General features: G+C 36.8%; 1 long non-coding RNA gene across 1 annotated transcript; it reads left to right on the top strand.

Moving 5' to 3' along the window:
* Window positions 1-758: 758 nt before the first annotated feature.
* On the top strand, window positions 759-12,009 carry LOC140682589 (uncharacterized). Its single transcript, XR_012054469.1, has 3 exons — window positions 759-988; window positions 5,632-5,707; window positions 10,098-12,009. It is a non-coding gene; the product is annotated as an uncharacterized lncRNA (long non-coding RNA).
* The last annotated feature ends 360 nt before the right edge of the window (window positions 12,010-12,369 follow it).

The following is a 12,369-nucleotide window of genomic DNA, read 5'->3' as shown; positions in this document are numbered from 1 at the left end:
CTTCCCGCTTGCAAATTACTTCTCCAGTTCTGCTATTTGTCTCCATCAAAATCCGTATCAGATGATAAAAATTGGACTTAGATTTGCCTTAGGAAGGAATGGCTACCTGCTGTACACTGGCTGAAGCTGGGAAGCTCTGGTCAGCACTACAGTATATGTGTCCTTATGAGGGCACAGGAAAATAATCCTTTTGAGGACAGTCCAGCAGAAGTACCCAGCTTCCAACACCACAGAGTCAACTTAGCCAAGAGTTATTTTACCAACGGAGAAATCAGCTGGGTAAGAAACTTCTAATAATGAGGAAGGTCATGGGATGTATGTGGGGCGTATCTCACAGAATAACACTATGGGATTAATACAAATTTTTTTTGCATGGATTGTCCATATACATTTGATTTACCAAAACTTTCAAGCAGTAACTATGTGTAAGTACATGCAATCTGCACAGCAATGGTTTAAGAACAGCATTGGCTTTTCTTGCTTTACTTGTTTAACTTAGAGAAGATAGAAAATTACTAATTTTATTAGGTTAAACTGAAAGAGAATTTTTGTAGTTAAAAGCCTGGTTAAAGGCTTAATGCAATTTCTTTGCTGTATGGAATACTATATATGAATGCATTTCCAGAAGGGATTAAATGTCTTCATTTTACTGAAGTGATGACTCTTTAAACATTGATTTTGAGGGCAGAAGGTGCAAGAAACAAAATGTGAAAGGGAATAAAAGTATCCCTGCCATGGGAGGTGGGGAGTGAAGACAGTGAGTTTTCACACAGAGCTGAGTATTTTAAGCAAGAAGTCGGTGGAGAAAGAAATAGAATTCCTAAATGAGATCACTCTCTTCCACTGAACTGCAAGAAGAAAAGATATTTCAATGGCAGAGATAAATGGGATGGTGTGCCCTCAAAGGCTGTGCATCTCCACTGGCCATAAAAGGAGCTTTGGTAACTAGCTCAAGTTTAGTTACCAGTGGAACTTTCAGTGGGAACAGGTAAGTCAGAAGATGAAAAAGCAGAGCAGATTCTGCAAGCCAGCAGTGAGGAATGCTGCTGGGATTGGGTATTAGAAGCAATGCCTATGGATGCTCAAGAGTCAGAGGCTTCCCACTTTTTTTCCTTGTGGCTGGCTAATGCAGAGTTTGTAGTGTAGGAGTTCTAGGAAGACTGCTGTAACTCTTCTGAAGCCTAGGAACCATCTGATTTAATTTATAAACTCAATTTATATGACTAGTTTTTGTGTATTTTTTTCTTGTAAAAACGTCGGTTCTTTACCTTATTTTCCATGGCTAGTTTTCCTCCACAGATTTTACACCCATTTTATGAATTAGAATATTTTCTCCTAGATTTAACTTTGTTTGGCTAAACCAGTACAGTTCCTCTAGACTCAGACTGCAAGTTCTTAATTTCTTTTACCATCTTAGTATCCCTAATTGCCCTGTGTTCCAGTCTGAGCTTTTTTTATAAAATAGATTCAACACTGTTTCTAAAGATCCTTTCATCAAGTTCCATTACAATGGCATTAATAGTCTTCATCTCTTTTGGAAGCTCCTCAGCTACTACATTCTAGGATTACATTTGGTTTTCACATTTGGGGGTTGTTGTCACCTTGTAATTGAATAAATCAACTAATTTTTAATCCATTACTTTTATTTTCAGCTGATGAGTTTGCAACTTTCTGCAGGATTTGAGCATATAATATTGCAGTTTGCCCTCATAAAATCAAATTACACTTTTAAACAAAAGAAATATTTATAGTATCTGGTCTTTATGTTTTGGTCCCCATCCTCTTCCTCTTTTACAAAGTAATTTTTGAATCTAATATTAAATTTGAAACATATTTCATAGAGGGTTGTGGTCTTGAAAATAATGAATTGACATGAATAATTTCTGTTCCTGCTGGTAGTCTCTGTGCTCTGCAGTTTTTTGCATGTTTTCAGACATGTATCAGCTGTAGCAAGTCATTGCTGCAGTTACTGCATTGGTATTTGAGCTCTGGGTTATTCCCTTGGTTACATTCAGGCATATCTTCCTGGATGACAGGGAATCTTGCCTTTTTACATCAGTTATCACTGAAAAGTAAGTACATAGGTACTCCCTCATTTACCCAGTGCAAGAGTATAAATGGATATCTTGGAAGAAAATTTTGCCTGAAGGATCAGACGTTAAGTAATTACTTAAAGAAATATGAAAGTACTCTCTTGGTGCCCCAAAATCAGTGTGCAAAAAAATTGCAGGCAGTAAATCTGCAATGTGTTCTCAAAACCAGCTCACTCAGGAACTGCACCTACCCAGAGATTGCATTTGCACCATGTTTGGCTAATTCTGTAAACTGGTAGTAGTACATTTATGTAGGAATGATTTTTTTCTCTGTTATTTTTACATTTTGAATGTAAAAGACATTTTATAAAACAGTAGGTGAGATCTTTGCCAGTAACAAAAGATGAGATCATTTCTTACTGGCACAAAGAAATGGGGAATATGAAGAATTTGTTAACATGGAGAATAAGGCAAGTGGAAATTTTTTTTACAATCTAAAAGTTGCAGCCAGAATGTGCAAGCAATTTTTCATGTATATTTTCCCTCAAATTATTATAGAGGAGGGTGTAAATTATTACTGTTGAAGCAGAACAGTAACGCCCATTATAAAAAAAATTGCAGAGGCTTACATAAAGTAAAAAAGGTCAATCATACCAGCTAATCCTCCTGTTAAATAGCAGTTTAGCTGATCAGCTTCATGGGCAGTTTGTCAGACAGGCTGAAAATCAGCAGAAAACAATATCATATTCATCAATTTATTTTTATTGTTCATTAGCTTGCCTTTCTTGCAAAATTTACATATTTTTGGCATTCACAAAAAATCCTGAAGTCCTACTCTTTTGATGTAAAGAATTTAACAATGTTTTTATTTCATTTTGTATCAGTACAAAGGCACCATTTAGGTGCCTGGGGTTCTTAACAAGCATTTTTATGCATCTTAATTGCTGGTAACCTGTTGTTTGTTGTTGTGTTTTGGTTTTTGTGTGTGTTTGGGGTTTTTTTTAACTGGAGAGTAGTGCTTTGTGGAAAGGCAGGGTTTCAGCTCAAGAGGTGATGTACATGAGAATGCAAAATGAAGCAGAGGACATGATGAATTGTTGATGTCTTTTGTTTAATCAAGATTCTATGGAAAACAATGTGTAAAACCTAATCTTTAAAAAAAAAAAGGACTACTGATTTTTCACCCAGTCTCTGATTTCTGTTTGTGTTCCCCTACTTATATCTTGTTACTGAGTAATTACTGCTTAAAAAAATGACAAATTATTTGCAGTGAGGATTTTTCAGGCTTGGACGTTGTGTAGTACACTCTCTTGGGTCTAGAAATTAAGAAACAGAAAAGGACACTTTTCAAATGGGACTTCATGAAAGGGGCAGAGGTGTGCAAGGGTGTGCATGGGTATCTGGCAAAGAAAGAGTTACTAAAAAATCTTCAAAGAAAATGTGGAAGAGACAATATTTTGGTTAATGAGTGATAGATTGACAATATCTGCACAGTTAATTTCTAAACAATGACAATAACAGAGATCCCGCTGCTCTTTTTTAGAAATGGCTTCCAGATGGGATTCATGCTTTACAGTCCAAGATTGAATGTGATTTAATCATTTTCTATCAATAAAAAAATATTTCAGAATGTGAACTGTGTTACTAGACTTCCCTCTATTTGTTGGTGGCCATTTATTCCCTTTTGTTGATTTCTGTTTACTATTACCCAGAAATTTTGAAGATTTTTGAGTAGAATTTGAAAGAAATTATCAGTCTAGTGTAATAACTAGGTGACTGTAACTGTGTCATAGTAATATTTGGAACACTAGGTTAGAGGACTGTGGTTTTGAAAGATGCAGCAAATTAATTTGATTGTTTTCTTTGTAGCATTGAGAAAAAAAAAACAGGTCAGGTTATCAGGGGCCCTAAGATGGTGGTATGTCACTTCAGTGAAACTTAGGTTGTTTTTTCCTGGGTTTGTAATACTTTAGTAGGGAATAATTACATTCAAAGATTTTACTTTTGAATCCTACATTATCTTTTTTGTATCATCAACTTAAATTTCCTTTTCATATAATATTTTGCCTTGAAATTTTTGCAAAAAAATATGTGTGCCTAATAATACTGAGGGAGAAAGCTTTGGAGAAAGCTAGTCTGAAGCAGGTTTTTCTAAGTATATTAATAAATTTGGAATTGTTTTAAAATGCTGATTTTTACAGGTGAAGTCACCAAAGTATTGACTCAATGAGACACCTTAACTTGTTCATGTACTGGTACAGCCCTTACACACAGAAAGCATTAATGGCTAATTATTTTTATAATTGATCCTTCTTTGTAAAAAACCCCATATTTTGCCTATATTTTTCCAGGGAGAAATAATATCTATGCCTTTTCATGTACAGATAAAATGCATTTCCTAGAACTAGTTAATTGTTCTGACCTTAATAGTTTAGCAATTCAGTGTCAATGGAAACTACTTGTGTCTTTTAAAACTTGCTCATTAGTGAGCTGAATTGGTTTTGTGAGTAGATTATAACTACAAAGTTAATACAGTTTCTGTGCAGCAATCAGAAGGATATAGCAGCCTTTTAAGGCTTCAGTGTAAATCAGGCATTTTAATTCCCACTATAAAAATTAATGTAATTTTAGCAGTGATACTTTTCTCCAAAGTAGTAGAGATTAAATTAAAACAAAACAAAGCAAAACAAAATCAAAGCAAGAATATGTATCCAAAACAATGTGTGCTAAGTGTAATGGACTAAGTGATAACCCTGCAAATTACTGTAAATTGGATGTATCCAGAAAGACTTTGCACCTTTGCAATTTTGAAAGGAATTCAACTTTCTGGCAAGTAAAAATAGAGAATTATTTTTAAATGTATGCAGAAAACCTGCTAGCTACACTTCTTAGTTATAGATTTAGCTTGTAGTGCTAGACATTTACAATAATTTGTTATTAAAAGCAATACTGCAGGCAGTGTGTCTTGTACATGCGGACAGCGTTTTTAGCTTTCAAACATAAAACAGCACTTTTAGCTTTTTAACATAAAACCTTTGCAAGTGAATGCTACTGACATGCTCAAATGCTTTTTACTTTCTTGGTAGTTTCTATAAATTGCGTCCTTTTTCAAGGGGAAAGAGGAAAAAAGGATTAGGCTGTTTGTTTTGTGGTGGGAGTGTGAAAAGGAGATTGTTTTAAAATTAGAAATAGAATGTCATAAGTAGTCTCCAGTTATTAATTTCTTTTCCTAGACAAAAAAATGGAAGTTATTGGTGAAAAGCATTTTGGACTGTAATGTGGGGATATAAATCGGGAGAGAAAGTTTGACTGTTTCTTGAAGAGCAGATTCTCACACGAGGTGCGAATATGAACACAAAATTTCACTACATGGTTAGAGAGACAGTTAAAATACTTCCCAGTTATTCAGCTCCCAGTACTGTGGTAGCCCCATTTCACTCCTTAGGTAATCACCAACAGTAATTCTGGATAATTCCCTGCATAGTTTTTACAAAACAAATATAAAAATAAAAGTAAAAAAAAAAGTATCATTTTCCCGCTGTTATATAATCAGAAAGAAAGCCAAGACTGACATCAGGGCGTTTTCTCTTCTTTGTAGGTCATTTCAAGGCAGAAATTCAAGCACCTTGGAGCAATCACTGGTTTTGAAGAGACTGCTTCTATCATTTATGGTGGTACGGTAATATTATATGGGAAAATGTGAAATTGTGAGAGGAGTGCAGATCAGAATAAAGCCAAATCGCTACAGGGTTTGAGCAGCAATTGGCTGTAAAATTAATATGGAGCAACAGTTGGATGTTGCAAGGTTGAGCATTAATCCAGTGCCTGGTAGAAAAATAATGTATTTATCAAAATTTCTGCTTCATAGTGATTGCGCTGTGTGTGAGCTATTAAACAAAGCAAAATAAAAAGCCAATTCTAAGTCCACAGAATATTCTTGATGAATATGACATCTTCACTCAGCTTGGATGAAAATGAAGTCCTGCATGGATGAGAACAGTGATTATAGTTCTGTTCCAAATCCTTTTACAGTAGAACTTCAATTTGTGGAGGAAAGTTGCCTTTTTATCAAAATTATTTTTATTGAGAGAAGGAGAAATGTATGTTGCATATACATGTCTTGCATAGTGTACATTCTGATACAGTTAATTCAGCCAATTTTCTGGTATTGTTCTCAAGATCTGTGCCATGGATATTAGAGTCCTCCATATGGGTACATTTTTCCTCTGATTTTTTCCAGTTCTTTTTCTGGTAATAACTGCATACATTCAAGTATTTTAATTTAAATTTAGGATCATTAACGTTCTTCTGGAGGATCTGGAGCTCTGCCACAGTTAGGTAGTTAGGTATTTTATTGTAGGAGTGGCATGTAGCTCTTATGTTTTTATATTTTAACTCAAGCAGAGATAGAGATTAAAGCTATCTAGTTTTTAAAACTCTTCTATCCAATTTATGCATAAATTAGTATTTTAGCTTATTAAAGGAGCTGTTGATTTTCAGCAAGCCTTCAACTCTGAATGTAAAATTTTGGGGCTGAAGCAGGGCACTTCATCAAAATGCATGTATATGTGCTGTGTTTAGATTTGGGAAGAATAACATTGTATATTTTTTAATGTAATTTTTTCCGGGAATATCAAGTTAGCATATACTGCTGTGGTATTGAAAAAGTTGCTGATTATGATGCCAAAAGCCTATCTTACTAGGAAGTTTGAAATAATTTCTGAGAGATGAAAAGAGATTCTATCCCTCCTGGAAAACTGTATATGGCGAGACTTTAGTATCTGCATCTGTGATCATCGGTGGATTTCTGTCATTGATTTCATGGGATGAAAGATTTGGTCTATTAACAGTACTGTGAGAAAGCAGGCAACAAAACTTCATTTTTCCAGATTCTTAAAAAAAAAGTAGGTCCTGTGACATTCTAAAACATACTTTAGTTATTAATGACATTTTTCTTCTGAGACTTCAGTGTGAAAGGCGTGTGATCTGTTAAAATTTTGGTAAAGCCTTTTGTGCTGGAAATAATGATGCCAAAGGTCAGTAAAAGTTGGGCATAAGAGTCTGACTAAATCTACTACCAATTAGCAGTTTGCTACTGCTGTCAGTAAATAAATAAAATAAACAATCAAAGCATATTTGACCATGACAAGCCTAAACTGATGCTCTTTAGTGATTTGTTTATTGTAGTCTTTTGATGTTCTTGTTCAGTAATCCCACTGAATTTTAAGCAGTGACATTTAAGAATTAAAAATGTTTTATGCCATTAAAGTGAGTAAGTGCAGAATAAAATTTGAGGATCAGAATCTGCACATTTTATGCAAGCAGTCTTTTGCATCTACTACAAGCTGTGCTGTGCTGTACTGCACAGTAAGTCCGCTGTAGAAATTGGTGCCAAAGCTGGCTCATGGGCTGGGAGCAGGGTAGCCTATTTGTGCAGTGCTTTGTCAAAGCTAATTTACTTTGCTAAAAAACAGGGAAAATGAGACAGTTTGCAGCATTAAGCAATGTGGTTAAACTGCTTCCAGTTACCCGAGCTGGCTCCTTTTGAGCTGCTCTGGGTATCTCTCCACAGCACCGTGTTGTGCAGCACAGCTATGCCCTGACTAAAACTGATGTGTGTGAAATTTTATTCATGTAAGGAAGGACTGATGAATCATACTCATCCTCTCTTCTGCAGAAATTCAGTCCTCAAATACAGGCAGAATGTACAACTAAGCATGTTTTCAAATAACTACAGTATAACTGTCATTCCATTTGACCTCAGAAATGTGATTCTCTGGGTAAACACAGAAAATGGAGGCACCACAACTGATTGTAATTAAATATAAGTAGCTAAGCACAGATCTGTGGTATAAATAGATGTGTTACGGCTGACAGTTAAAGTTTGAGTTCAGTTTACGTGTGAGCCTTTGCATTACTCATGTAAATCAATGTTCTCACTTACAAGAGAAACCTCATAATTTACCACCACCCATAAAGTAGCCTCACTGTAATCAATAGTGATTCCTATATGGAATTACTGTGCAGAGAAACGTTTCTTCCATCCATATCCTCAGTATGATTACTGTATGGTTTGGCACCAAGACAGAAAAATATTCAGTGAGCTCAGTAGTTTTCTGCGTGGAAGGACTTAGTTGTCCTAATTTGGCACAAAAATGCCGTTCAGTTTAAAGTAAGCTGAACTGGAATTAAATACTCCACATGGGGAAGGATTGAGTAGAATCTTCAGGGGGGCAAATTATTTGCAATCTCACTCTATTGAGACTTTACAATTAAACCCAGCTTTATTTTATTCTCTGTAGAAGTAGAATACAGTAATTAGAAATACTTGATGTTGTCTACTACACTAGTAAGTATAAAGGATGATCTGGTGATTTCTGCTTTTGGTGATAATTATATATGCTGTGTTTGAGACTGAGAGCAGACCATATCAAATACATATCAAAACATTTTACAGCTTTCAGATTCTGTGAACATGCTGCACTGCACACGCAGACATTCTGTACTCAGCTCTTGAGTCTGCCAAACAGGAATGGTGAGTGTGGAGGGGTTTCTGAACCCCTCCACTTCTTTTTGGAGCCTGGGGATGCCTGTGTGGCTGCAGGGCCCTAAGTCACTCTCCACGGAGCTCCAGTCCCTGTCCAGTGGGATTTCCTTCTATAAAACAGGCTGAAGCTTTGCACAGTCAGGCAGGGACTCTGAAGCATGCAGGAACTCAGCTCTGTAACTCACCTCTTTACTGGACAACTCCACAAGGCCATGGGCAATTGCCAAGCACCCACGAGCCGTGGACATGAGTGAGATCCATCCTGGTAGCAGCCAGTGGCGTCAGTAAGTGGTAGGTGTGCTCAGGGTACCTGGACTGCTTCAAGGAACCAAGTCCAGGCTTCTCTTTCAGTGGAATTGAAAGAAGCTGAAAGTAGAAATTGAGAGTTCGATGTACTTACAGAAACCTGAGCTTTGGACTTAGCAGAATGGAGCAAAACAATGGAGCCAAGTGAATTCAGATTTTACAGTCAGTAAAGCAGAGCTTTTCTGAATCACTTTTGTGGATTTGGATTGCCTGAATTCCACTTTTGGTGCCTTGTGTACATCCAAAGAGTATAATCTGTGTTCCAACAAAAATATAGGTTACATCTCAAATAAACAAAATTTAGAAAATAGCAGGATTTCCATTGTAGTATGTAGTGTTTCTGATTACTAAAGTAAAAAAAAAAAAAAAATCCTGTAATTTTCTAGTCACCTATGTAACTAACACCTCTGGTGGAATGGAGCATACCTCTTCCAGTTACATAAAACAGGCACTCCCAAATGTATTGTTTTAAAAAACTGTGATTAACTAGTGGGGGAATTGAAGAATTTTCCAATAAAATATGGTGAATATGCAAAATAAATAGTACTCCTAAAAAGCAAATTGTAATTGTCCTTGACACTGGATTACAACATCAAGAAATTAGAATATTTAAGGTGACAAAATTATACGACAGAAATCTGTGGAGTTTTCTGCTTTCTTGTTCTCATTTTTCCATTTCACATATGCCTTTGCCCATCTTGATAGAAGGATGGCTTCCATACAAAATTCATTTTTTCATGTAATGAAAATGTAATGATGCATAAGATCCACAATACAACCATCACGCTTTATTTTGTGTGTAAGCAGATGAATAACTCTTCATTTCAAGAAGTACCTTCCCATAAAGTGTCCTATTGGCCTTTTCAACTTTTACCAACAGAACAGTATAGTCTTTTTTATTCATTCTAGCCGTACTGTTAACCCTTTTGTTTTGCACTTTATGGGAAAACACAGGTTACTGAATCTCTAACTTTGCATATGGCCAGTAAAAGCATACAAGTATTCACAATGTTGCTTTAATAAGGACTTCTTCAGTAACTGCTCAGTGACATAATAAATTTTCCATTTAAAAAGATAAAGAAGAAAGACAAGGATAGACAAGTGCTAAACAGTAACTTTACTACTTCTCAGCTTAGCAGATGTATCTGAAACTCAGCAATTGCTCACAAATACTGCACTTGTATTTAACTAGAAATATGCTCTTATTTTAGGTACAGGAAAGGACAAGTTTAAGAAGGACAAACCCCTTCAAGCTGTTCTTCAACACAGAAACCGAAGTCACGAAGATTTATCTCTGTAATCCCTGCCTCCACTTTGCTTGCCTGCCTCATTTGGATGTAGGCTGCCTGCTTTCTCAGTGTTCAGCACAGCTCCCACTGCCTACAGTTTGCAGTGGCACTTCTACAAATTACACTCCTCCATACCAAGCACCATGAAAAACAGAATTAACAGCCACGTGTGCAAAGTGACTCGTATCACACAGGAAATCTGTGGCAAAGGCAGGGATATTATTTGGTTCCCCAGAGCTGCACTCATGCCTTAATCATGAAAACATGTTCTCCTCTCTGCAGTTGTCTGCTTCATTCACTGTGTCCTTCCAACAGCTGCAACAAAGTTGTACAGAGCACATTCACTTTTACTATGCCAAGATTCATCCTCCAGCACGGGTCCTTTCTGCATGCTACACAACACAGGAGGCCATGGAAAACTCCCTCTGCCCAAAGGAATCTCACACAGTTCCCTCTGCCTCACCACTGGCATAATCAACCAGAACCCTTGTCTTTTTTTCTGCCTCTTATGCCACCAGGAGAGTTGGGTGCATGGAGTGATGGGATTCCCGATCCAATTCCTGCATGTAATCAGGCCCGACTGCAGCTGCAGTGAGCAGCAGGATCAGGGAAAACTGTTTTGAACGCCAGTAGCCCCAGGGCTGGAGCATGCCCAGATGTTTCATGGAATGGCTCTGGCAGACCAGTCGCACACAGGTGTTTATTGGCTTGAAGTAAAAGTCAGGAATACCAGGAATAATTCATCCACCACTTGGCTCTTCAAACAGAACAGGAACGAGCACAACGTGCAAATCGAAACGGCAGATAACGGCGGCTCTTCGCTGACACACACGCTTCAGCCATGGAGCTGCTTGCAGAATGAACTTTTTATTTTCCTGGAACGAACTCATTTTAGTTATGAAAACTGATTATGCATATTGTGAAAGGCATGCAGCCAAGCAAGTGTAAAACTCTGTTTTTCACTAATATCTATCATTTTTAGGAACAAAACATGCTGCTGCTAAATGCAATCCCAAGTCTGCTTAGAAACGTGATTTGCAGTTTACTTTCTCTTCATATTTAAAAGCAAAACAGACCTAACCAGATCAGAAGTAGCATTGTGCTTAAATAGCTTAAATATACTGATTTGCACACTAAAAATATTTTAAGGAGCAAAGACTTTCTATATGTGACAAATCAAAGGAGAAATGTAAGAAACTTTTCCCAAGAGGTTCACTACTCCGCACAGCAGAAGCTCTGCTCAGCCTCTCCGTGACCTGGGCTCCGCACGATTTATTGGTTATCTTTAATAAAGTGAAATCCAAGCGCCTTTTCTGTTTTGTTACTTCCATTTTAACACCAGCAGTAGCAGACAGACAGACAAAGTTTAGTTTTAGCCTGGGAGCTAGAAGAAATACTTCTAACATACATATGTGCTGTTACAGTCTGACTTATAAATGCTCAGTAGTAAAGTCAGCAGGAATTGAGCACTAAAACTGGAGAAGAGTAAATGGAAAGAGATCCTGCTGTATTTGCAGACTTGTGGTAATAAGGAAAGCACTCCTGACTGCTCTTGGAAACTTGTCATGTAAGTGGATAAGGGGAGAGGTCAGGCAGTGATGGACTGCTCTGCCAGCCTGAAATGGGGAATTGCATCAAATCTAAAAAGCCAAAAACATGCATTTAACTTAAAATGAATGTTATTAAAACAAATTATACCCATCACTCGGAAAAGTCATCTGAAAGCACCGTAACTCCTGGCTTCTGTTCAGATGATGTCTGGCAGTGTGCTGTGTATCATCCACAAAGTATCTTCCTGAATCCCCAGCACCCTGGCTTCAGGAACCGCTCTAAATCTTACCAAATTCTGATGATTCTGATGTCATTTTCTAAGCTTAAAGTATTCTTGCAAGTGACATCAATCATGACTCAACCTGGCTTCTCTTGCCATTATGACAAAGGCTTCTATTTTTAATTTTTCAGACAAATACAGCTTGTATAACTTTTTTTTTTTTTTTTTTTTTTTTTTTTTTTGCCAAAAATATGTCAGTTCGAATCTTGCTATTCCAAGCATATTCTGTTCTTTTGGGATACTTGTCAGCTGGCCTATTTATATCAGGTTTGTTAGAAATTAAATGTTTTTCTCGAAGAAAAATAGCAGACTTGGAGAACAGAGCTTCCACCTTGCATTATTAATAGAATTTGTGAAAATCTG

The sequence above is a fragment of the Taeniopygia guttata genome, chromosome 2 (assembly GCF_048771995.1).
Source record: "Taeniopygia guttata chromosome 2, bTaeGut7.mat, whole genome shotgun sequence".
In the NCBI taxonomy this organism is placed as follows: Eukaryota; Metazoa; Chordata; class Aves; order Passeriformes; family Estrildidae; genus Taeniopygia; species Taeniopygia guttata.
Note: the sequence above shows the minus strand (reverse complement) of the source record. Positions and strands in the feature narration are given on the sequence as shown.